Source organism: Medicago sativa, chromosome 6 (assembly GCF_051527215.1).
Source record: "Medicago sativa cultivar Bolivia chromosome 6, Bolivia_mono, whole genome shotgun sequence".
In the NCBI taxonomy this organism is placed as follows: domain Eukaryota; kingdom Viridiplantae; phylum Streptophyta; class Magnoliopsida; order Fabales; family Fabaceae; genus Medicago; species Medicago sativa.
In genome coordinates, this window is record NC_140754.1 from 91,660,106 (window position 1) to 91,687,670 (window position 27,565).

The window sequence follows — 27,565 nt, forward strand, 5'->3', positions numbered from 1 at the left end:
TGGTTTGTGATTATTATATAACTAGATTAGATGTTGAAGTGCTTATGACCTTTTCTTTTGTTTTTGATTAACTTTTAAGACCTTTTCTTTTGTTGAAAAAGCCAAGATTAAATTGAATTTAAATAAGAGGCATAAGAAATGCCTTAAACAGTAGATAGAGATCACCCAAACTGACATAAACTTGAAACAAGAAGTGTTAGGATTTCGGCACAGCTACACAATCTGGTCATGGGGTTTTATTTTTCAAAATTAGTGGCTGTCCTGTTTTCTGTTTAGGTGGACAGGAGCAGCCTGTTATGGCTTTTGGTTTTATGGGAGTATGCATATGTTGTTAAGCATTCAGTGCTCTGCCATGTTGATTTTTTTTGGGCGCTTACTACAATTCACGGTAGCCAGGGAATAGAATATTGAATCGATGTGGGACCGGCCTTTCCCGCGTCAAAGTTAGAGAACCCAGATCATTCTCTCCTTGATCAAGTCAAACAAATCTGAGTAGAATACATAGCAATTGTTGTAGCAGATACTTTTGTAGCCTATCTTCAAACCTTTTTTACAAGAGCCTATCTTGAAACTTGAAAGTTGCTTCTAGCTCAATTTGTTTACCACTTTGCAGTAGCTTAAGTTTCTTTCACAAGCATTTGTCAGTATAATTCATTGTTTGTTTTCTAGATGATTTATTACAATGTGTTGAGATGTTTAGAACTCTCTCTCAATTAAAACATACAGGGTGTTTGTTTATTTTATTTTTTTATGAACAGAACATATAGGAGAGCACCAACATACAAAAGCATTAAAATGGATATAATGTGTACGAAACTTATTTTGAAAATGATGGATATAAATGTTCACTACCTAATATATATTGAAAATATTGTCCACTAAAATGTCCACTACCTAATATAATTAAAATGGATATAAGGTGGCCACTAACCTAACTTTATTTTGAAAATATTGTCCATTATGCCATCTTTTGCTGCCAATTGATGGACTAAATGTTAACTACCTAATATATATTTCTGATCTTGTTTTCCTTGTAGACGTGGATCGAAGATGTATGTATGATGCGGTAAATATTCATAGGCTGGGTTTGAAAGACAACTTTATTGCCAAAGTAGCCGAGTTTGTAGAAAAGGCTATGGCACACCCTTGTTTTTTAGTTGAATGAGGCATAAGGTTTCCCTATGTAAAGTGCAAGTGTATAGACTTAGTGAATCCTAGAGAGGAGGATGAAGATGAAGAATATTATGACTATGAATATATGGACTAACTTCTAGTAAGTTCTAGTAATGTTCAAGCTTTCTGTCTCTTATTAGTAATGTATTGTTAATGAGAAGTTCTAGTAATGTTACAATTTCGGGCAGTTCTTATTTACAATTTACTTTTTTTTTTTGTAGATTTACTGCTAGCAATGAGGTTGGCTATTAGGCTTCAATTTCGGGAAGTTTATGAGTGTTGGGAAAATGTTCCTCAAGATCAATGGTTTCCAACACTTTCGGTAAGGATATAAAAGAATTATCTTGCCTCTATTCATTGTGCAACACTGTTTTTCTGGTTTTTTACATGTGAGCCCTGTTGTGGCTGGGTTTATGTGGTTGAAAATTGTGGTGATTTGTAAACCTGTTGTATTGTTGGGCTTAGGAGGGTGCAGCAGATTTTTTGTTACTGTTTGCCCATGTACTATTTTCCTATTTGTTTCTTACCTGCGAGAAGTTTGTGTTCCTTACACTTTTCTGACGTGAATAATATTTTTCAGCGTCACAACATCTGGAGAACCAATTCTCGACGGCAATGGAAGAATTTAGGAAACGCACGGAAGCTCTAGACAATCAATCAGGCGGTGGCTCTTGTAGTACGACTCGACCTCATCACACTCCACAACATCCACATTATGATCCTGCTCTTGATGATCAATCTTTGGATGACCTCAGTTCTCTTTCAATTGGTGACATGTTATGTTTTGGGCTTTAAGTTATGTTTAATATCTACTAATTTTAAGGTGAAGACTTAAGCATATGCCAAACTTTTTTGGATAACCAAAACTAGTGACACATAGGTTATGTTTTGACGCTCTATTATTACGTTTAGTTTCTACTAACTTGATGTTTAAGGCATCAATATATGTGTAGTTCTTTATCATTAAACTTGAGTATCAATATTTAATTTGATTGTTATTTCATTGGATGCCTCAACTTCTAAGTGTTAATTTAATTTATTATTATTAAATCTTAAAAATTATTGTGCAAGCCTGGTTAGTGGTCGTTAACCAACAAAAATAATAACATATACTCAGGTGGATTAGCATCAATGAACAAGATGCTATTGTGGATGCTATTATTTAGAAAATCATCAAATTAGCATCTGCATTTATGTGACAATGTGTAGATGCTAAATTTAGCATCAGCGTTTGTGGATGCTAAAGTAGCGTCTGCATTTAGATACATTTTTCGTACTCATTTAGCCTCAAATTTAGCATCCACGTTTGTAGATGCTATTTTAGCGTCAGTTGGATGCTAGCGTTTAGCTTCAAGGCTTTTACTGTCGTCACTTTTGTGGATGCTATTTTGATGCTAAAAGCTATTAGCGTCTACTTTTAGCCTATTTTTCTGTTGATGCTAAAACCCATTTTTCTTGTAGTGTGCGTGATGAAATTGATACGAATTTGGTGATGGATTGGGATGGATTTTGGTTCTGGACAGTTAGGGTTTAGGATTTGGGATGAATGTTCTTAATTTTCTTGATGAATATTCATCAAGTTCATCAAGAACTTTGGCTTTTGATCGAAAAAGGCAGAGAGAGAAAATTGGAATTGTGTTTTTGGTGATGTGTAAGAGAATGAATGGTGTTGACCCCTTTGACTGTGATGACTGGGCTTTTATAGGCTGCCACTTGTGATATTCTGGCCTGTCATGATCTGCCACGTATACCTGGACTTGTAACTAACTTTCTGGACGCCTTTGCAATTAATCAAAAGATAAGGGCCATTCTGCAATTATCAAACAATAGTGGACTGGACTGCGAAAATTGAAAAGGACTTAATTGTGAATTTTTAAAATTTTAAAGGACTGAAAGAGAGAAAGGAAAAAAAGAAGGACCCAAAATGCAAAAAGAACCTTGAGGACTAAGATGCAAATATTAAAGCTAAAAAGAAAAATAACAAAAGGACTTTTATGCAAATTTTTAGGAATTTTAGGAAAAATAAAAATAAAATGGATTAAAATTGGTAACCGGAAAATAACGTAAAGTGAAACGATTAAAATTGACAAAACGGACTAAAACGAACCAATGGCTTAAATGAGGTACTTTAAAGTAACCTCTCTCTGCCGAAATTTCGTGTGAAATGACCAAAATGCCCCTGGGGCTAAAACGACTAAAAATGACTCAGATGCAATTTTGAAATGGATTTTGACATAGAATTGAAATGAAGACTTATCAAACTATTTGAAAACACTCAAACAATTTTCAAGGATTAAAATGAGTTGAATGCAGGAAATGACTAAAATACCCTTCTATGTGAATTTTGCAAATAACATTGAAATAAAATGCAGAGAAAGATGTAATCGATCAGAGACAGTTCAAATGACTTATAATGCAAGAAAAGAAGAAATGAATAAGTATTTTTAGGTCCAAAATTAGGGTATAACATAGGGCATTTTTGTTTCTTTAAGTAAAAGAAAAATAAAAGCTGGTAGCCGAACAAACATTAATCCATGTAAGGTGTGCTCTTTGTATTCTTACTTCTGTATTATAATTATTGTTGAGATTTAGCAAATTCTATCCCAATTTTTATTATATTCTAAACTTGTATTTGCATTAAAATCAATGAATTAATTAGTTCTATATTCAATAAATATATAAAAATTGAAAAATATGTAAATAAGATCAAAATCCGAGTCTCATTTAGTTAAAGAAGAGGAAAAACATCAACACAAAAATTAGGACAATCCTTTAAGAAAACCTTACACCACTTTTAAAATATATTAATTTATACTTTTGATCATTTAAATTATATTTTTTTCTGTTTAATATGTTGGTCCTCTATGTTTTTTTCGTTTCATTTTGGTCTATTACGTTACAAACACTTTGGAAGGATCAAAGTGAAACCTAAAATTAACTTAAATGAACAAAAATATAACTTACCTTTTAAAATATGAAGAAGCCTATAAAGTAATTATAATTCTTAGATATTAAAGACACTTGGAGTAAATAATTATGGAGCCTCATTTTATATTAATTATGTCATTTTTAAATTCTTAGATAATAATGTTATCATTTTATTGTTTATAAGTTTATTATATATATTTTTTTTTAAATATTTATAGTAAATAATTATGACCCCACTAGTTAAAATTTCTGGATCCATCCCTGTGTCTACTGTCGCTTCTTCTCTGAGGGAGACGATTCTTGAAACACAGCAGGTGCAACAACCTAGTATATGCTTAGTTCTACAAAAAGAATTGAACAATTTAAAGCCTACCTAACTAGGAAGAAGAAAAAAGAACTCTATCGAGTTTCCTACTATAACATATAACACAAATTCCTAAAACTCTAGACTTTAAACATTTGACATTTTTTTTTGGTAGATAACATGTGATACTTCTATTAGCTCTATTCATATTCTTCCAAATGTTACACATGAATGGAACGAAATATTAACATCGTAAAGAATGACATACTTACTTTGAAACATTACCTGGTACCATCTAATTTCCTCACACCAATATAACTAGATTATGATGTACGTAGTACTAATATTTCTTACTTTACAATATTTTTCATGCGAAAAACAAATGGTCTAAAAAACGTACAAAAGAAAAGATCAAGGAGAAAATTATGTGACAATAATGTGAATGACTTTCAAGAATAAAATATATCCCTTAGATAAATAGTTGATGTCTCGCGCTTTCTAAATCATTGTAACTAGTTTTTTTTTTTTTTTTATTGAATTGTTTTACTGTCTATTAACAAATCTAGCAATATAATGTTATTAATTAGCTTGTTTAGAGAAAGAACTTGGGTGTCCAAATTTAACCATTGTTATTACCAGTGGTCCCAAAGAATCTAATATCTTTACAATTACAAATACATGTAAAATTGAAAAGGCTCGAAGTCCCCATTATTAACCGTCCACCATTATGTTTTATCTTGGTTTTCGGGTGTCAAACATTGATTACGTTTGAACCTTTTTAACCGGTGATATCTTATTTTTTCTTGGGAAGGGAAAAAGTAAGCAAAACCCTTGAGAATCGAGGTCCGGGAGTTGTTTTCGCTACGGGAAGGTGTTAGGCACCCATAACGACTATAGTAACCTATAGGAACCGTCTTTAATTTCTACGCGCGCGCTTTATTTTTAAATGCTATTTGAAAATGTTATTTACACCTAAAAGTTACTAAATGAAGAATTTGGAGGGAGAAGAATGTTTTTGGATTTTTTATTTTATTTGAATTGAAGGAATTTTGTTCCTTGCCTACGTACCCGTTTAAGGGATCAAATCCACCGTAGTTCTCTCTCAAAAATGTTTTTGTTTTTGTTGGTTGATTTTAAGTTTGAAGATGGATTTTGAAGAATAGAAAGAGGCCTCAAGGGCATGAGATTAGAAAATAGTGAGGTTGAATTAGTGAATTGCAAAATGTGGTCAAAGTAGGATTAGAGTTCATTGAAGTTTGATTAAGAAAATGGAAAAGAAAATACAATGGGATGTTGGATCCCAAGGTTTATTTGGAAAAGATTTGTGTGAAGTTGTTCACATTTGTTTGGAAAATTGGTTTTTTCTAAGTATAAGCCCTAGGCATTCATCTAAACATACAATCCTAAACATACATCTAAACATGCATATTCTAGCTATATCTAAAGTGGTGTGTGTGCATGTGTCGGTGCTTGTGTCGGTGTACATCATTAGAGTCCATTGTCCTTTACATCATACCCTAGATACATTCTATGGCCTCTTTGCCAAGAAATTAAAAGTGCATAAAGGAAAATATTACAAAAATTCCTAAATCTTACATTCTAACTTTGGTACAAATTAAATTGCATGAAAGAAATAGAGATGAATATGGGATGCTATGGAGATGCTTATGAAATGATGAAACATGAAATGAAAGGAGTTAGTAGCACATGACAATATCAAAGGAAGTAAAGCAAGAGAAGTATTAGAATATAAAGGATAGAAAATAAAGGCAAAATGAGTGCAAATATGTCTAAAATTTATTCATAGAATGCAAGAACCATATGACCTATAATTCTCACATTCCAATGCATTTTTAAAGGTTTAGAAGCAAGTCTTGGAATGGGAATTAAGGCAACATGATTTACTTGGCATTTTAAAACAAATTTTAAGCATACTTACATTATTTATTTACACAAGTAACTTGTAAACTAAGTAACTAATCAATATTCACACTCATGCATTAAAATCAAGCACAAACAGTGGCTCAAGCTCCCTCAAAATTATCTAACGTGTATCACAAACAATTATCAAGAATTTGAAATGGATTTAGACAAAATTTTCATGAATTTCCACAAAAAACAAAGAAATAAAGCAAGAAAATGCAATAGTATTTTTCATCAATATTTTCAGTAAACAAAATGCATAAAAACATCACAAAAATTAACAAGAACATGTACAAAAATTTGTAGAATTTTTCAAGTAATTTTGATCATAAACAGAGGTGTGAAAAGCAAGACAGTGTGTCAAATAGCAAGAAAGCAAGCAAAAATCCAGAAAACCCAAAGAAACGACCCAGGCCCAAGGTCTTGATGGATCCTGGACTATCCAAACGCACTGGGAGCGTTGGATTGATCCAGCCCCATGAAAACCCTAGATCTAAGGGTCTATATTGAAAGGCGCATGGTAACACAGATCAAGTGCACAATAGGAATGAATCTAGGCCACACACGTCATCATCTAGCGAATCAAACGGTGAAAAACGTAGGAAAGACTGGTCTGAAGGTGAACCAGATTGGTTCAAACGAACCGGTCTGGTTCACACTCTTATAAAAGCATGGGAACCGGTCTAATTTCATTCCAAACCTAGGTTTCTCTTTCTTCTCTTCGGACTCTCTCGTTCTCTCTTGTTCTCTCATGGATTCTCTTATGACTTTCACACATCAAACATGATTTTGGACCATAAGCTATGAATCAAATCACATATTATCATAGAACAGACACAAAACACTTCGATCTGGCCATTTTTCTGAAGAAAGTTGTTCGGACCGTTTGATTTTGACATTTTTTTGAAGAAAACGAGTTCGAAACGTTTCGATCTACAAGTTCTTTGAAGAAGAGTGTTCAAAATGTTTCGATCTTCATGTTTTACACAGGTTTGATTTTGGATCTTTACGGTTTTTTAGGGTTTCAACTTTCTTTTCAAATTTTTCTGAATCAAAACCCTAATTCGAACTACTTTCTTCATTAATCATGGATTTGAAGCTAGGTTTATGAAATAAACGGTGAATCTTGAACGATCTGCATTTTTAGGGTTTCGTTTCGAACTTCTTCGAATCTTTTTCAAAATCTTTCTTCGATTCACCGTTTATTTGTGATTGTAAGCCTTCGTTGAGCTTTTTGCGATGAAAAACGAAGAAGTTTGGATGATTACCTGAATTTGATTCGGAGATTCGAACAAAAAAGATCCACGCAGCTTTGAATTCTTCTGGTAGGCTTCGAAACCGAAAATAAATCGGTGTTTTGATCTTCCTCTTCTTCGAACTGTGATCTTGCTTCAATTCCTCTTCTTCTCACTCTCTTCGAACTGTGATCGCACAATTTCTTTGAAATTGTGCTTGAATTGCAGTTTTTCAATTCGATGATGAAGATTCGAACACGAATCTCTGAGAATTGTAGCAAATTAGTCTCAAATTGGTTCAATTCTTTGTTCTGGAAACTTAGGGTTCTTCACTGTGTTCTTCGTGTTCTTGGAACTTTTTGCTTTTTGATCGTAACAGAATGGAGAGAGAATGTGGAATCTGTTTGTGTGATGTGGCTTGTTGTGATTGATTCTGGACCTGCATTGATGAATTGGCTCCTTTTATAGGCTGCCAAGTGGCCTTGGTGGCCAATGAGAGCTTGCCACCTGTTCTGGACTTGTAACTAATTCGTCTTTGGACAAATTCTGAATTCTGGGCCTTGTTGCAATTTTTGAAGATTGGAGGACTATTCTGCAAATGAAAAAACTAAAGGGACAGAACTGTAAAATGGAAAAGAGGACTTAATTGCAATTTTAAAAAAAGACTTTAAAAAGAAAATTGAGATAAAAAGGACCATTATGCAAAAATGCGAAATTAAGGCCTAAAAAGAAAACTAAAAGGGACTTGAATGCAATTTTGGACACTTTGGACTTAGAAAAGACTAAAAAATAAAATTTGAAAATAAAAAACGATAATTTGACTAAACGTAAAGTGAAACGTCTAAAATTTGACAAAGCGGACTAAAACGAACCAATGGCCTAAATGAGGTACTTTAAAGTACCTCTCTGCCGAAATTTCGTGTGAAATGACCAAAATGCCCCTGGGGCTGAAAACGACTAAAAATGACTCAGATGAAATTTTGAAATGGATTTTTAACAGAGAAATGAATCAAAGACTCATACAAGCAAAATTAAAAGGCTCAGAGACATTTTTTAGGATTTAAACAGTGACTGGACACTTGAAATGACCAAAATGCCCCTAGGGGCAAAACTGACTCAAAATGACTTCAAAATGCAAATTTTGGCATGGATTTTGACATAGAATGAAACAAAGACTTATTCAACCTATTTGAAAGGATTCAAACAAAGTTTTTGAAAGACTGAGGGAAATTTGACATAGGAAATGACTAAAATACCCTTGCATGTAAATTTTGCAAATAACATTAAAATAAAATGCAGAGAAAGATGCAATTGATCAGAGACAGTTCAAATGACTTAAAATGCAAGAAAAGAAAAATTGACTAGTATTTTTAGGTCCAAAATTAGGGTATAACAGCTGCCCCTATTTAAGTTTCTTTGTCCGGAGAGTCAAGAGACGAAGTCTTAGAGTTGACGGGACGAAGATACTTAAATATTAACATTTGTACTGCTTTTGGACATAAAAATACGCTTTCAGTGTTTCAAAGATATGAAGACTATGCAACATTTTGATTATGAATGCAAGGCAAACGACTGGAGTCTATGGAACCTGTCATGTCACTGGGGATTCGAGTGGACATTGACAGGGTAGACAAACCAGGGATAGAGAATAAGGTACAAGCTGTTCTTTGGGTCGAACTAGTCACTTGACCAAGGAATACAAAATAGGTGCAAGCTGTTCTTGGGATTGAACTTGACACTTGACCGGAAACATAGACATATAGGCAGATACGAATTGTTCTTTGGATCGAACTTGACACTTGGTTGAAGATACAAACAGATAGGCAGACACAAACTGTTCTTTGGATTGAACTGGCTGTTTGACTGGAGACATAGACAAAAGGGTTGATACAAGCTGTTTCTTTGGATCGAACTTGCTTGTTGGATTATCACCACATCATGTGAGAAAGTACAGACTGTTCTCTTAGAACGAACTTGTCGTTTGACCGATAACAAAGCATGAGCTGGGTACAAACTGTTCTTCAGATTGAACTTGTCGCCTGACTGATAACAAAGCATGAGCTGGGTACTTGCCGTTTGTCCGGAAGCATTGTTATACAAGTAGGTACAAGTGGTTCTTTTTGGATCGAACCTGGCACTTGACCAAAAACAAGATACAAATTGAGAGTCTGGTTTAACAAGATACCAATTGAGGGTAAATTGTCATTGATCTGATTTGCAAATAGACATGACCATTTTTGTTGGCCCAAGAGTAAATTGAGAGTAAATTGACATTGATTCGAGTTTGAAAATTGACATTGGAAAAGGGATTGAAAGTTGAGATTGAACAGAGACATAGACATAGACATAGACATTGGATTGGAGAGTTGCAATTGACATTGGAATTGAATTGAAAATTGACATTTGACATTGACATTGGCATTGGAAATTGACATTGACATTGACATTGGCATTGGCATTGGAAATTGACATTGACATTTGACATTGACATTTGACATTGACATTTGACATTGACATTTGAGATTGGATTGAAATTGGATTGAAAATTGACATTGACATTGGGTATTGTCATTGGAATTGGAATTGATATTGACATTGGATATTGGAAAGTTGCAATTGACATTGAGATTGGATTGAAATTGGAAATTGACATTGGAATTGGAATTGAAATTGGAGATTGCCTCGAATTTGACAGTTTGACATTGAATTGGATTTGACAGTTGGAATTGGAATTGAAATTGAATTTGACAGTTGACAGTTGGATATGCAACATGTATGTATGGTATAGCAAGATCATTGGATGTATGAGCACATAAAATGCATGATTATGCATGTATGAATGCTTGGAATGCATGATTGATTGGCAGTTGGACGGAGAGGCTTCACAAAGGCAGACAAGACATTGGAAGATTGGGCACGTAGTGGCTCGTGCTGCAACATATTCACAGGGGGAAAACCTCTTTGGAGATACCGTCGTTGAGAGACGTATCCAAACCATGGCTGAGGGCAATAAAACTTGTAAAGGAGGATCCTTGGAAGGTTCTTGGATACAGGTCGCCGTTGCTAGGCGTGTCAGTGCCGGGTAAACATTGGATGTTCGCATCTGTGGTCAATGCTTTTCATTATTTCATTCTTTCATTTTTCATTTTCAAACCCCATTTTTGCCTGAACCGCCCTTTCGGGTTTTCGATTCACCGGGGAGTAAAGATTCTTTTTATTGCCCCATTTTTGCCTGAATTGCCTTCATAGATTGTCAATCAGCGGGGTGCTCATTTTTGCCTAAGCCGCCCTTTCGGGTTTTCGACTTAGCGAGCTTTTTATTTTCACTTTTTTCATTTTTCATTTCCATTCTGTTTTTTCATTCTTGCCATTGACCACAGATCATCCTGGGGAGTAACCTGCTTGTAACTTGCATTGTAATGGGCATTGATAGACATTTATTCATGCATGTTTCATTGAAATGTACCCTATTGCTCAGGTTTGCTTTCAAAATAGACAGAAAAAGGTTTTTCAATTTTCAAAGATGTTTGTTTCAGACATTGACATTATCAAATAGACAGAAAATATTTTGTATAAAGCATTGAAAGTAGAGATAAAATAGAATTTCAAACAATAGAAAGGCTCAAATTGATGTAGAAGAGTGAAAGTCAGCCAAAGGCATGACTTCACGGATTTACAAAGCTTGGAAAATGGTAATTTTATTGGTTGGTGATACATTGAACACGATGACCGCTACACTTCATAGAAATTTTGAATTCACAAGTACAGAAGCCTCTGATGAAGACGATCATTGACAGTTGCAGATGCCCCAAGGGGTGATGGTGATTTGCCGGATATAGTTACTTGTCTTTTATTGTCAACCTCATTTTTGCATGAACCGCCCTTTCGGGTTTTCGGCTCATCGAGGCGCTCATTCTTGCCTGAGTTGCGTACCATCTCAGCGAGCTCTTTCATATTCATTTTTTTTTTGTCCCTAACTTTTGCCTGGATCGCCCTTTCGGGTTTTCGATCCACCGAGAAGCGCATTTTTGCCTAGGCCGCCCTTTCGGGTTTTCGACCTACCACGCTGTTCTTTTCTTTCTAGACAAAGTATTTCTTGACTATATCGGCATTAACAGGATTTGGGAGTTCAACACCATCCATGTGTGTAAGAATCAAAGCACCACCAGAGAAAGCCTTCTTGACAACATAAGGACCTTCATAGTTAGGTGTCCACTTGCCCCTTGGGTCGGGTTGCTGACTTATCCTTCTTTTCAATACAAGTTCGCCTTCCTTGAATTCTCGAGGTCGGACTTTCTTGTCAAAAGCATTCTTCATTCGCACTTGATACAACTGTCCATGAGCCATAGCATCCATACGTTTCTCTTCAATCAGATTCAATTGATCATACCGACTTTGACACCATTCAGCCTCAGTTAATTTTGCTTCCATGATCACTCGAAAAGATGGAATCTCCACTTCCAGAGGGAGAACTGCTTCCATGCCGTATACCAGAGAGAAGGGAGTTGCCCCGGTTGAACTGCGCACTGTAGTACGGTAACCATGCAAGGCAAAAGGTAGCATTTCATGCCAGTCTTTGTAAGTGGTGACCATCTTCTGAACAATCTTCTTGATGTTCTTGTTAGCGGCCTCAACTGCACCATTCATCTGAGGTCTATACGGAGAAGAGTTGTGATGTTCAATTTTGAATTCGTCACATAGAGCTTGCATCATACTATTGTTCAGATTGGAACCATTGTCAGTGATGATTTTGTTGGGAACACCATATCGACAGATGATGTTATTCTTGATAAACTTGACAACCACTTGCTTGGTCACATTTGCATAGGAAGCAGCTTCAACCCACTTGGTGAAATAGTCAATTGCCACTAGAATGAAACGATGTCCATTGGAAGCTTTTGGTTCAATTCTTCCGATCATGTCGATGCCCCACATAGAGAAAGGCCATGGGGAAGATATAACATTGAGAGCATGTGGAGGCACATGAATCTTGTCAGCATAGATTTGACATTTGTGGCATCTCTTAGCATGTTTGTGGCAGTCACGCTCCATAGTTATCCAGTAATAGCCGGCTCTTAACAGTTTTCTTGACATGGTATGACCCGAAGCGTGGGTCCCAAAGGTACCATCATGTACATCATGCATCAATTTCTCAGCTTCTTGTTTGTCAACACATCTCAACAAGACCATGTCATAGTTCCTCTTGTATAGGATTTCTCCGTCCAGAAGGAATCTGCTGGCCCATCGTCTCAAGGTCCTTTTATCCCTGTTGGAAGCACCAGGTGGATATTCACGATTCTGCAAGAATTGCTTGATGTTGTAATACCAAGGCTTTTTATCATTCATATCTTCGTCAGCTTGATCTGGCATATTTTCAATGGTGAACACATGAGCGGGTCTATCAAGACGTTGCACTTTGATTACAGGCACATCATTCCAGTGATTGACACGAAACATAGAAGACAAAGTAGCAAGAGCGTCGGCCATCTGATTTTCATCCCGAGGGATGTGGTGCAGCTCAACCTTGGTGAAGTATGTCAACAGACGTCTTGCATAGTCACGGTAAGGGATCAGTTTCTCGTGATGAGTCTCCCATTCACCCTTTATCTGATTAATAACAAGTGCAGAATCTCCATAGATGTCAAGGTGTTTGATTCTCAGGTCAAGGGCTTCTTCGATACCCAAGATGCATGCTTCATACTCAGCTATGTTGTTTGTGCATTCAAAGGTTATTCGAGCAGTGAAAGGAATGTGGTGCCCCTGCGGAGTTACAATGATGGCTCCAATTCCTTTACCGTAAGCATTAACAGCACCATCAAACACCAATCCCCATTTGCTATTGGGATCTGGCCCTTCATTGATCAGTGGTTCTTCACAGTCTTTCACTTTCAAGTACATAATCTCTTCATCAGGGAAATCAAACTTAATTGGCTGGTAATCATCAAGGGGTTGACAAGCAAGATGCTCAGCAAGGACGCTTCCTTTGATTGCTTTCTGAGCTTTGTACACAATATCATATTCAGACAACAACATTTGCCAACGCGCAATCTTTCCAGTAACAGCAGGCTTTTCAAAGATGTACTTGATTGGATCCATTCGGGATATCAACCAAGTTGTATGATTCACCATATAATGACGCAGACGTTTGGCAGCCCAAGCTAAAGCACAGCACGTCTTTTCAAGCATCGTATACCGAGTCTCACAGTCGGTGAACTTCTTGCTCAGATAGTAGATAGCATGCTCTTTTTTACCAGTCTCATCTTGTTGACCGAGAACACATCCCACTGAATCATCTAACACTGACAGATACATAATCAAAGGCCTTCCTTCCACTGGTGGGACAAGGATAGGTGGCTCCAACATGTATTCTTTAATGCTATCGAAAGCTTCCTGACATTCATCATTCCATACAACAGGCTGATTCTTTCTGAGCAATTTGAAAATTGGTCCACAGGTAGTGGTCATGTGAGATATGAATCTTGAAATATAATTCAGACGTCCGAGGAAACCTCTGACTTGTTTCTCAGTTTGAGGGGCCGGCATCTCTCTGATGGCTCGGACTTTGTCTGGATCAACTTCAATGCCTCTTTGACTGACAATGAAGCCTAGCAATTTTCCAGATCTTACACCAAATGTGCACTTGTTAGGATTCAACCGCAGCTTGTACTTTCTCAGTCTTTCAAACATCTTTTTCAAATACACAACATGCTGCTCTTCATCACTTGACTTCACAATCATATCGTCAACATATACTTCAATCTCTTTGTGAATCATATCATGAAACAGAGTTGTCATACCTCTTTGATAGGTGGCACCAGCATTTATCAAGCCAAACGGCATCACTTTATAACAGAACGTTCCCCACGGAGTTATGAAGGACGTCTTTTCTCTATCTTCAGGAGACATTCGTATCTGATTATAACCAGAGAAACCATCCATGAAAGAGAACACTTTGGATTGAGCAGTACTGTCAACAAGCACATCAATATGAGGCAATGGGAAGTTATCTTTTGGACTGGCTTTGTTCAGATCTCTGTAATCAACACACATGCGAACTTTCCCGTCTTTCTTTGGTACTGGTACGATGTTGGCAATCCACTCAGGATATTCAGCTGTCATGAGGAAACCCGCATCAATTTGCTTTTGTACTTCAGCCTTGATCTTAAGAGCCATGTCTGGACGAGACCTTCTCAATTTCTGTTTGACAGGAGGACATTCAGGTCTTGTCGGTATCCGATGTTCCACAATCTTGGGATCTAGACCCGGCATATCTTCATAGGACCATGCAAAGACATCTGGATAATCATGGAGAAGCTGAATGATCTTCTTTTTCACTTCTGGCTCAAGTGCAGCACCAATCTTGATCTCTCGCTTGTTTTCTTCAGTACCCAGGTTGATAAGCTCAATCTCTTCCTGGTGAGGCTGAATGGCTCTTCTTTCTTGCTCAAGCAGTTGAGTGATCTCATACGGTATCTCTTCATAATCATCATCCTCATCTTCAGCTTCATATACAGGGAATTCAAAATTTGGAGGAACCATAGGGTCACTGTGTTCAACGGGTTTATTGTGGTTCAATCTGCATAATATGATTGGGATGATTTTTTAGAAAAAGTTTTCTATGCAGATTTTTGAAATTAATAAGAAAAATACAGATGTTTTGGTTTTTTCTGGCATTACCATTATTTCCAAGAAAAAGGCACTAAAAAGTAAAAACAAAGAGTCGTGAGAAAGACGACAACTTTTATTGAAAACGGCAATGCCGAAACAAACATGCCCTTACAATGATATCACTTTCGCCTTGGGCAGAGCGAAAGGATTGTTATTTTGAAAACAAAAAACATGAGCAACAAAACACATTACATGGAAGCATGCATGACTAAAGGAACATCAATGGCTTCCCAATTTCTCACAGTGCCTCCTGGTATAACAAATGCAGGCACGTAACCACCTTCAGCAGCATCTTCAGTAATAGCATTGATGAACCCAGCACTGTAAAAGGTTCCCTTTGAAACAGCAGATGTCGGGGAGAATCCAAGGCCCTCTTTACGCTTGTTTTCCAAGATCTGAATCACCTTGCCCCAGCCAGCAGCTTGCCCTGCTCGAACAACCTTCTGGGCATCTTTCAGTGAGGCCATGCTAGCACCAGCCCTCCGGGGCTCTGCACCCTTCTGCGGATCCTGCTTCAACACAAGAGAAAGATGATACTTGGCTAACCAGAAATGCCTCTTCACCATATACAGTGACGACCTTACCGTTCCTCATGAACTTGAGCTTCTGATGCAAAGTAGAAGTGACGGCTCCAGCGTCGTGGATCCACGGTCTTCCGAGGAGACAACTGTAGGAAGCATTGATGTCCATGACTTGGAAGGTAATCTGAAATGTTTCGGGACCAATGGTAATTGGCAGGTCCACTTCCCCGAGAACATCCTTGCGGGATCCATCAAAAGCTTTAACCAGATAGCTGCTACCCCTCAGGGAAATTCCATGATGGCTCAATTGTCTTAGCGTGGATTCGGGCATTACATTCAGAGATGATCCAGTGTCTACCAATACGTTGGATATCAGGTCAGACCCACAATGTACTGAGATATGTAGGGCCAAGTTGCGGCGTTTCCCTGCTTCGGGGAGCTCATCATCACCAAACCCCAAGTTGTTGCAGGCAGTAATATTACTCACTATCCCATCAAACTGATCCACAGAGACCTCGTGGTCAACATAAGCTTGCTCGAGTATCTTCATTAACACTTTCCTATGAGCCTCAGAGCTCATGAGCAGAGACAGGATGGATATCTTTGAAGGAGTCTGTAGCAGCTGGTCAACAATCTTATAGTCACTTTTCTTGATAAGTCTCAGGATTTCGTCCAGATTGGACTCTTCAATAGATTGGCCTGACGGGCCGAGGTTCTTGTCAACAGGAGGGACAACTGGTGGAGTAATTGTGGCAATGGGTGTGACCACCTGCTTTTGAAACAAGGGAGGACGGACTTTTCCACTTCTCAGAGTTGTAACTTCACCGGCAACATTGTCAATTGTAGCTGGGGATACCAGAGGTACTTCCACTCCGTTCTCAACCATGGTTGCGTTGTATTTGTAGGGAATTGCTTTGGTAGAGGTATAAGATACCGGACCGGGTAGCCTGATCACCAAAGGCTCAACATTTTTTACCTGAGATACACTTTCAACAGGAGAGTCATGGAACACTGGTACAATCACACATACATCACTGGTAATCAAGTGCTTGTCGTCCATCAGACTTTGGATATCATTTTGCACAATACAACAGCCCATGGGATTCTGCAGACATTCTGAACAAGAAGCATGATCATGTTTGAACAGAGAAGCCTGACAAAGTTTGACATGTAATGGCACCAAGGGAGTAACGACATTGCGGACATCCAACATGGGATCCTTTCGAGGAATGGGAATCCTTTCAAAGGCTTCAATCATATTAACAGCAGCATGGTTAGGGAGCGGGTTGTCAAGAACATGAGGAACACTATTCTCAAAAGTCAACCGTCCCTTTTCTATCAGGTCTTTCACAATATATTTCAGAGCAAAGCAGCCTTCAACATCATGGCCTTGAGCACCCTGATGGAATTCACATGTTAGGTCCTGACGGAACCTGGGAGGCAATGGATTGGGCGGAGGCTTGCCTGGCCTAGTAACACAGTGTCCCTTAGCTAGCAGAGTTGGGAGCAGCTCACCATACCGCATTGGTATTGTTGGAAAAGAAGGTTTGGGTCGGGGACCCTGTTGTTGCTGCCGTTGCTGTTGAGCAGGAGGCTGTTGTTGTACTTGCTGGGGAATGTCATTGACGGGCATTGGTGGTTGACCCGGTGGCAGAGGATATTGTTGGTAGAATGGTGGGAAGAAAGGATGTTGAGAGTATTGCATGTAGTGATAAGGCAGGGGTAATTGTGTAGCAGCTGCAGACGGGTTACCAGACACCATCCCTACATCAGATTCTTTCCTCTTATGATGACCGTTACCGTACTTCTTTGGTGCACTGTTTGAAGATTCACCTTTCTCAAGGACAATAATACCATCTCTGACAGCCTCCTCTAGACGAGTTCCCATTGTAACCATATCAGAGAAGTTGTTCGGAGCAGAGACTATCATTCTCTCCTTATATTCCTTCTTCAGAGTCTTCAGGAATGTCTGCGTTAACTCTTCCTCATCAAGTCGAGGAGAAACGCGGGCAGCTGCCCCTCTCCACCTTTGAGCATACTCACGGAATGTTTCATCTGATTTCTGGGATAGGGCTTTAAGAGAGTCCCTATTTGGCCTCAGACGGGTGTTGAACTCATATTGACCTTCAAAAGCAGCAGCGAGTTCCTCAAAGGTATGGATGTTATCTTTGCTCAGACTAGTGTACCAATCTGCTGCATCATCCGTCAAGCTACTCTGAAAGCAGTGGATCATCAGTGCATCATTGTCGGCGTAGTTAGCCATCTTTCGGACATACCGGATAACATGGTTGTGTGGGCAAGAAGTCCCATTATACTTGTCAAATTCTGGCTCTTTGAATTTCTTAGGAACCTCAAATTGGGATACCAAGCATAGATCACGAGCTTTAGCAGGAGCACCATTGTTCCCTCGGCTAGCCTTGACCTCACGGAGTTCTCCAGCCAACTCCTTTAACTGTCTCTTCATAGCTTCCATTGCGGGATCTTGTCCACGCGGAGTATCAACATCAATCACCTGTTGCACAGTGTGTACAATAGGGTCGGTAACAACAGTGGTTACTTGAGGCATAGCAGTAGACACAGGAATCTGTCCTTGACCAGCAAAACCAGGGACACCAGCAGCAGTATTAGGAGAATAGAAAGGTGGGAGTCCATAAGGACGGCCGTTGGGCATAACAAAACGAGCATCAGTAGCCACAGTAGACAGTGGGATAGAGGGAATCACCTCAGCAGTAACTGGAATAGAAGTGGCTGGTTGTTCCTGTGAAGCCATCATAGCGGACATAGCGTCATGAGCCTTAGCCAAGTCTTCTTTCATAGCAGCCAATTCGGCTCGGAGCTGAGCATTTTCTTCTTCAAAATTAGCCATCATCCTTCTCTTGTGAAATCTGGTTTGATGAATTCTATCCGGTTGGTAGACTTTGCGAACACGAGCCACTTTTCAGACTGCGGCGGACAAAACCAGGAGGCAATGAGCACGAGAGAAGTTTTTTTGTGACCAATGAATGCATATGATGCATGAAATGTGTTAATGCATATGCAAAAAAGACTCTTTTTAGGTTATCGAAGGGTTTTAGACAAATTATAAACTCGTAAACATTTCTAAACAACGATTAACATAAACGGGAAACAAACAACCAACATATAGTTTTACAAGACGATTCCCTTTGAAACGCTAAGCCAAGGGATAGACTTTGAAATGTAAAACAACATAAACAACTGGAAATAACGACAGGGAAAGAAATCCTCAAGCGTAGGAAGTGGAAGCATCATCCTCAGACTCAGACTCATAGCTGCAGTATCGTGCATAGAAGTCATGGGCACCCCTAGCTCTCTTGGAGTCCCTCATAAGCAGTCTATCTTTCTCCTTAATCTCTCTCTTAGCCTTAGCTAGCTCTTTCTTCAGTGTCAAGACCTCATGAGTCTGCTGCTCACCTTTTCCATCCAAAGTCATGATCAAGTTCTCAGCCTCATAGTATCTAGCCCTCCACTGATGCTTCTCTCGACTCTCCATAGCTAGATGCTCCTGATACATCTCCTGGGTAGGTGGGAGTAGAGGCAAAGGCATGGTAGGAACAGTTGCAGACACATATCTCATGGAGGGGTAAGGCATACCAATCTCCTCAGCCTGGTTTATCACCCACTGTGTATAGGCCTCATGAGCAATACCGGACCTTACACCCATATGCTTCACCTCTTTCTTCCGAAGCTTAGACCAAGCTTGCATGAAATCTTCTCTAATTCCGGTGGGAGCATTGGAGTAGTGGAAGAAATAAGGGGCTGTAGCAAGATTGATGGGCTTGTCTTTCATCGGGAAACCAAATTGTCGCAAAGCAAGCTCCGGGTTATAGTTGATTCCACCCCGGGTACCAAGAAGAGGTACATTAAGAAACTTTCCACCACCAAAGATGATTTCCTTGACCCTAGAAGCCGGAGTGAGCCAAACCACTTCATTAGGAGTGAGAGCCATAATCCTCTGTGAAATAGACCAATTCCTCGGATTGTCGTGGAAAGACTGCGGAAGGTGCGAAATAAACCACCTATAGAGAAGAGGCACACAACAAAGAATGTATCCACGACCTTTGTTAGAACGATCGTGAATGGCATGGTATGTGTCAGCTAGCAAAGTAGGAACCGGATTCTTGGAGTGGAAGATCATAATAGCATTCATGTCCACGAAGCCATCAAGATTTGGAAAGAGAATAAGCCCATAGATGAGAAGTGCAAGAATAGCCTCAAGAGTGTCCTGACAAGTGGTATTGAGATTGGCTTTCCCAAGAAGATACTCTGAAGTGAACCCTCGGATGCGTGCCTTAGTGACAAGATTCTTGGAGACATCGGTGGTCTTAAGATAGAGATCCTTAGCAATAACCAATGGAGGAGGAGGATTTTCCGGTCCTGAGAAAGGTATCCCCTTAGCAATAGATAAACCCATCAAGGAAGAATTAGCCTCTAGAGTAGGCACCAACTGAAAGTCTGGGAAAGTGAAGCACCGATACCCCGGATCATAGAATTGCACTAGAGTGTGCACAAGCTTCTCGTCCACATTAGTATGGAGAATAGGAAGTAAAGCCCCGTAACGGTGTCGGAAACCAGTCGGATCCTCAATCTTGAGTGCCAAATCTCTCAAACTAGCCAAATCCACTTCCTTGAACTTGTAGGACTTAGTCATCTTCATCCCTACAATGTTTACAAATTCAACTTGTCTAAGCCCTTCGATAACAATGCATGGAAAAAGTTTATGCATGTATGCATGAATGCATGATTATGTTCAAGTTCGGAGAAAACATGGTGGGTTGAAGTTTCAAAGTCGAGGAGTCATGGGTGGACACGGTGTCCGGTGACACTAGGGTTTTAGGATAATAGTAACCGGGTTCTAAAAAGGTTCCCAAGTTGCAACCTCTCCGGCGTATCTCATGGTGTCACGAGACAACACTCGCTCCATGATTATACGTGGAAGGTCTAACTTGAGTGTAGTATCGCGTGACGACTAAAACTCGAGACGACACTCGGTTTAGCCTCCGCACTACGTCCTAGAAAATGGCCATGGATGGGTTTGGTTATCTACGGTCCATAGCGTCATAGAGCAATTAGAAGTAAAGTGCCTAAACGCGACAACACACGCCGACAACATCACCCCCAAAATGCCTCAGCTATGTGGGATTGATCGCATAATCCAAAACACGAGGCAACCCCCGGAATGAATTGTCGATTATATCCCTCCTAAATCCTAAGTTCACTCAGCCCGGGTGCAGGACTTTTGATATTCTCACCCCACACGTTTGCAAGAAATTAAACATTTATTCACATAGGAAACCAAGTAAAAGAAACAAGTAAAAATACAAGCGCAAGCGTGGAAATAAAGACTAGGCGTAACTCTCGAATTACTCCCCAGTGAAGTCGCCAGCTGTTTTATCTTGGTTTTCGGGTGTCAAACATTGATTACGTTTGAACCTTTTTAACCGGTGATATCTTATTTTTTCTTGGGAAGGGAAAAAGTAAGCAAAACCCTTGAGAATCGAGGTCCGGGAGTTGTTTTCGCTACGGGAAGGTGTTAGGCACCCATAACGACTATAGTAACCTATAGGAACCGTCTTTAATTTCTACGCGCGCGCTTTATTTTTAAATGCTATTTGAAAATGTTATTTACACCTAAAAGTTACTAAATGAAGAATTTGGAGGGAGAAGAATGTTTTTGGATTTTTTATTTTATTTGAATTGAAGGAATTTTGTTCCTTGCCTACGTACCCGTTTAAGGGATCAAATCCACCGTAGTTCTCTCTCAAAAATGTTTTTGTTTTTGTTGGTTGATTTTAAGTTTGAAGATGGATTTTGAAGAATAGAAAGAGGCCTCAAGGGCATGAGATTAGAAAATAGTGAGGTTGAATTAGTGAATTGCAAAATGTGGTCAAAGTAGGATTAGAGTTCATTGAAGTTTGATTAAGAAAATGGAAAAGAAAATACAATGGGATGTTGGATCCCAAGGTTTATTTGGAAAAGATTTGTGTGAAGTTGTTCACATTTGTTTGGAAAATTGGTTTTTTCTAAGTATAAGCCCTAGGCATTCATCTAAACATACAATCCTAAACATACATCTAAACATGCATATTCTAGCTATATCTAAAGTGGTGTGTGTGCATGTGTCGGTGCTTGTGTCGGTGTACATCATTAGAGTCCATTGTCCTTTACATCATACCCTAGATACATTCTATGGCCTCTTTGCCAAGAAATTAAAAGTGCATAAAGGAAAATATTACAAAAATTCCTAAATCTTACATTCTAACTTTGGTACAAATTAAATTGCATGAAAGAAATAGAGATGAATATGGGATGCTATGGAGATGCTTATGAAATGATGAAACATGAAATGAAAGGAGTTAGTAGCACATGACAATATCAAAGGAAGTAAAGCAAGAGAAGTATTAGAATATAAAGGATAGAAAATAAAGGCAAAATGAGTGCAAATATGTCTAAAATTTATTCATAGAATGCAAGAACCATATGACCTATAATTCTCACATTCCAATGCATTTTTAAAGGTTTAGAAGCAAGTCTTGGAATGGGAATTAAGGCAACATGATTTACTTGGCATTTTAAAACAAATTTTAAGCATACTTACATTATTTATTTACACAAGTAACTTGTAAACTAAGTAACTAATCAATATTCACACTCATGCATTAAAATCAAGCACAAACAGTGGCTCAAGCTCCCTCAAAATTATCTAACGTGTATCACAAACAATTATCAAGAATTTGAAATGGATTTAGACAAAATTTTCATGAATTTCCACAAAAAACAAAGAAATAAAGCAAGAAAATGCAATAGTATTTTTCATCAATATTTTCAGTAAACAAAATGCATAAAAACATCACAAAAATTAACAAGAACATGTACAAAAATTTGTAGAATTTTTCAAGTAATTTTGATCATAAACAGAGGTGTGAAAAGCAAGACAGTGTGTCAAATAGCAAGAAAGCAAGCAAAAATCCAGAAAACCCAAAGAAACGACCCAGGCCCAAGGTCTTGATGGATCCTGGACTATCCAAACGCACTGGGAGCGTTGGATTGATCCAGCCCCATGAAAACCCTAGATCTAAGGGTCTATATTGAAAGGCGCATGGTAACACAGATCAAGTGCACAATAGGAATGAATCTAGGCCACACACGTCATCATCTAGCGAATCAAACGGTGAAAAACGTAGGAAAGACTGGTCTGAAGGTGAACCAGATTGGTTCAAACGAACCGGTCTGGTTCACACTCTTATAAAAGCATGGGAACCGGTCTAATTTCATTCCAAACCTAGGTTTCTCTTTCTTCTCTTCGGACTCTCTCGTTCTCTCTTGTTCTCTCATGGATTCTCTTATGACTTTCACACATCAAACATGATTTTGGACCATAAGCTATGAATCAAATCACATATTATCATAGAACAGACACAAAACACTTCGATCTGGCCATTTTTCTGAAGAAAGTTGTTCGGACCGTTTGATTTTGACATTTTTTTGAAGAAAACGAGTTCGAAACGTTTCGATCTACAAGTTCTTTGAAGAAGAGTGTTCAAAATGTTTCGATCTTCATGTTTTACACAGGTTTGATTTTGGATCTTTACGGTTTTTTAGGGTTTCAACTTTCTTTTCAAATTTTTCTGAATCAAAACCCTAATTCGAACTACTTTCTTCATTAATCATGGATTTGAAGCTAGGTTTATGAAATAAACGGTGAATCTTGAACGATCTGCATTTTTAGGGTTTCGTTTCGAACTTCTTCGAATCTTTTTCAAAATCTTTCTTCGATTCACCGTTTATTTGTGATTGTAAGCCTTCGTTGAGCTTTTTGCGATGAAAAACGAAGAAGTTTGGATGATTACCTGAATTTGATTCGGAGATTCGAACAAAAAAGATCCACGCAGCTTTGAATTCTTCTGGTAGGCTTCGAAACCGAAAATAAATCGGTGTTTTGATCTTCCTCTTCTTCGAACTGTGATCTTGCTTCAATTCCTCTTCTTCTCACTCTCTTCGAACTGTGATCGCACAATTTCTTTGAAATTGTGCTTGAATTGCAGTTTTTCAATTCGATGATGAAGATTCGAACACGAATCTCTGAGAATTGTAGCAAATTAGTCTCAAATTGGTTCAATTCTTTGTTCTGGAAACTTAGGGTTCTTCACTGTGTTCTTCGTGTTCTTGGAACTTTTTGCTTTTTGATCGTAACAGAATGGAGAGAGAATGTGGAATCTGTTTGTGTGATGTGGCTTGTTGTGATTGATTCTGGACCTGCATTGATGAATTGGCTCCTTTTATAGGCTGCCAAGTGGCCTTGGTGGCCAATGAGAGCTTGCCACCTGTTCTGGACTTGTAACTAATTCGTCTTTGGACAAATTCTGAATTCTGGGCCTTGTTGCAATTTTTGAAGATTGGAGGACTATTCTGCAAATGAAAAAACTAAAGGGACAGAACTGTAAAATGGAAAAGAGGACTTAATTGCAATTTTAAAAAAAGACTTTAAAAAGAAAATTGAGATAAAAAGGACCATTATGCAAAAATGCGAAATTAAGGCCTAAAAAGAAAACTAAAAGGGACTTGAATGCAATTTTGGACACTTTGGACTTAGAAAAGACTAAAAAATAAAATTTGAAAATAAAAAACGATAATTTGACTAAACGTAAAGTGAAACGTCTAAAATTTGACAAAGCGGACTAAAACGAACCAATGGCCTAAATGAGGTACTTTAAAGTACCTCTCTGCCGAAATTTCGTGTGAAATGACCAAAATGCCCCTGGGGCTGAAAACGACTAAAAATGACTCAGATGAAATTTTGAAATGGATTTTTAACAGAGAAATGAATCAAAGACTCATACAAGCAAAATTAAAAGGCTCAGAGACATTTTTTAGGATTTAAACAGTGACTGGACACTTGAAATGACCAAAATGCCCCTAGGGGCAAAACTGACTCAAAATGACTTCAAAATGCAAATTTTGGCATGGATTTTGACATAGAATGAAACAAAGACTTATTCAACCTATTTGAAAGGATTCAAACAAAGTTTTTGAAAGACTGAGGGAAATTTGACATAGGAAATGACTAAAATACCCTTGCATGTAAATTTTGCAAATAACATTAAAATAAAATGCAGAGAAAGATGCAATTGATCAGAGACAGTTCAAATGACTTAAAATGCAAGAAAAGAAAAATTGACTAGTATTTTTAGGTCCAAAATTAGGGTATAACACATTAGAAAAAAACTATTTCCATTTCACCATCCATGATTGGCAGAGGAAGGACTAAGGTACATTTTCTTTTTCAGCCTTAGTGTAAATAATAATATTTAGATAAAGATTCCTTTCCCATTTTAGGAGGAAAGTTAAATAATGTAAAAAAGGAAAATGAAATTGGCTATCCTATTTATGAACAAGTGAGGTCAATGATAAGTGTTAGTAGGAATCTTGAATCACATTTTTCCTTCACAATTTAGTTCAAAGTGAATCACCAGTATTGTATATGAAACTAAGAACAATCTAAAATAAGACTAATTGGTGCCTTTTTGTGACTCTTGAATTCGCTTTTAAATATTAGTTACAATAAACCATAATAAATACAAAAAATAATTTTTATTTTTTGAAGGAACAAAATATAAAATATTTAAAAGTGTTTCGAACTACTAAGTAAGTATAGTTATTGTTATTTTAGGTTATCCTTAGCTCCCCTTCAAGAAAATATAAAAAAAAAAAAAAAAGTGATTTGCAAATAAATATTAGTAAATTAGTGGGTTATGTTAGTTCTCTGAATTTGAACCCTACATATACTTGTTAGTCCTCCTTCGATGTAGTTTATGATCATATTATAGTTATTATTTTGCATTGATTAATGTAGTTTATGAAATTGTCAATCATGGATAGTGACGGACCCAGAAATTCTCAATAGTGAGGGCCATGTCTATATATAAATTTCTAACTCTTTATAATAATATATAAATGGTGGATGATCCAACATATTTTAATGGAAAGTCTGATATCATCTTATAAATCGTGGTTGAGTCTTACACAACTTCACAAAATCGGTTTGTATGGTGAAAATTGTCTCCACTTATAAACACATTGTTAGGTCATCTTTCATCTGATGTAAGACTACTTAACACTAGCATTAAATTATTTATGGATTAAATTGGTGAGAGGGTGCTAGTATAGAGACTAACTTGACTAATTATTTTTTATATTATTTGAAATAGTAAATAAACTCAATTTTGTTTAAAATATTATACAAGTATTGTTAAAAAAAGAAGAAGCTACACACAAGAAAAACAAAACATAGGATATACAAAAGAAAAACTCAATTTTGTTTAATTATAATTCTTAGATATTAAAGACACTTGGAGTAAATAATTATGGAGCCTCATTTTATATTAATTATGTCATTTTTAAATTCTTAGATAATAATGTTATCATTTTATTGTTTATAAGTTTATTATATATATATTTTTTAAAATATTTATAGTAAATAATTATGACCCCACTAGTTAAAATTTCTGGATCCGTCCCTGTGTGAAATTTTTTTTTTGCGCCCTACTTTATTTCTAAAAATACAAAAATACTCTACTTTTTCGAAAAATTGCAAAACTGCCCTACTTTTCAGTACCACTCCATCTCCAGTTGCGAGGTACCCAAAATTTTTTTGGACTTACTATACCTCGCAACTCCAAGTTGCATGGTATTTTATTTTTTGTTTTTTTTAAATAACACGCAAGTTGGACTTGCGTACCATTTTGTGGGTTTTTTTTTTTTTAATTTTTAAATACCTCTCAACTCCAAGTTGAGTGGTATAATAAAGACAAAAAAATTTATAAAACTTGGGACACGTAAATATGCATGCAATATTAATAATAATAAATTAAAATTAACTTAATTTTAATAAACTAATAAAAATTATATAACAAATAAAATTACCATACAAGAAAGTCAACAGTTATTATAAATGCCCTCCTGTCCCACACCCTCGTCTTCGACGATTTCTTCTGCGATTTACTTGAGAGTCATGTTGGTCTTCGTCATTGTTATCTGTAGTTGAGGACTCCCGATCACAGCTATTGTGAAAGCATCATATTACAGGTTGGCGGCCTTGTTTGCTAAAAGAGGACATGAGGCAGCGGCAAGGGTAAATTCTGGTGAGCCATTCTCAGAAAACATCATGAAATATCTCAGGGATGAGGCTCATAAATCCAACAGTCATCATGTCACTCAGTTTGCCTGGTCATTCCAGCAAAGATTGCATTAATATTACACATCAGTAGAAATGTAGTATTTAATATTTATTGTATTTCGTTTTTTTTTATTTTATAAATATTATGATTATTATTATAATTACCTTTTTTTAAATTAAGTTATTATTACTCCCTCCGTCCCATATTGCTTGACCTAGTTGACTCTGTCACGTATGCCAATGCACAATTTTAAACTTAAATTTCTTTAATAATCTAGTAGAAAAAATTACGAATATTTGATATTTTAAAAATATTAATCGAGACGAATTTAACAACATCTTATATGCTATATTTTGTTTTTATATATTAGTAGAAAAATAGAGTCAAAACATGTTACATGAATAGTGTAAATATTCTAAATAGGTCAAGTAATATGGGACGGAGGGAGTATTATTTTTCCATGCATCATTTACGTGTGTCCATGCATGTTATGAAATTTTTTGTCCTTATTATACCTCTCAACTCCAAGTTGAGAGGTATTTAAAAATTAAAAAAAACCCACAAAATAGCACGCCTGTTCCAGTTGCGTGGTATGGCTGGCAACTTTTAGGTACCTCG

General features: G+C 37.3%; 1 long non-coding RNA gene across 1 annotated transcript; it reads left to right on the top strand.

The window, feature by feature from the left end:
* Window positions 1-775: 775 nt before the first annotated feature.
* Window positions 776-2,189, top strand: LOC146918204 (uncharacterized). The gene is made up of 3 exons (XR_015014270.1): window positions 776-1,273; window positions 1,395-1,495; window positions 1,754-2,189. It is a non-coding gene; the product is annotated as an uncharacterized LOC146918204 (long non-coding RNA).
* Window positions 2,190-27,565: the final 25,376 nt, after the last annotated feature.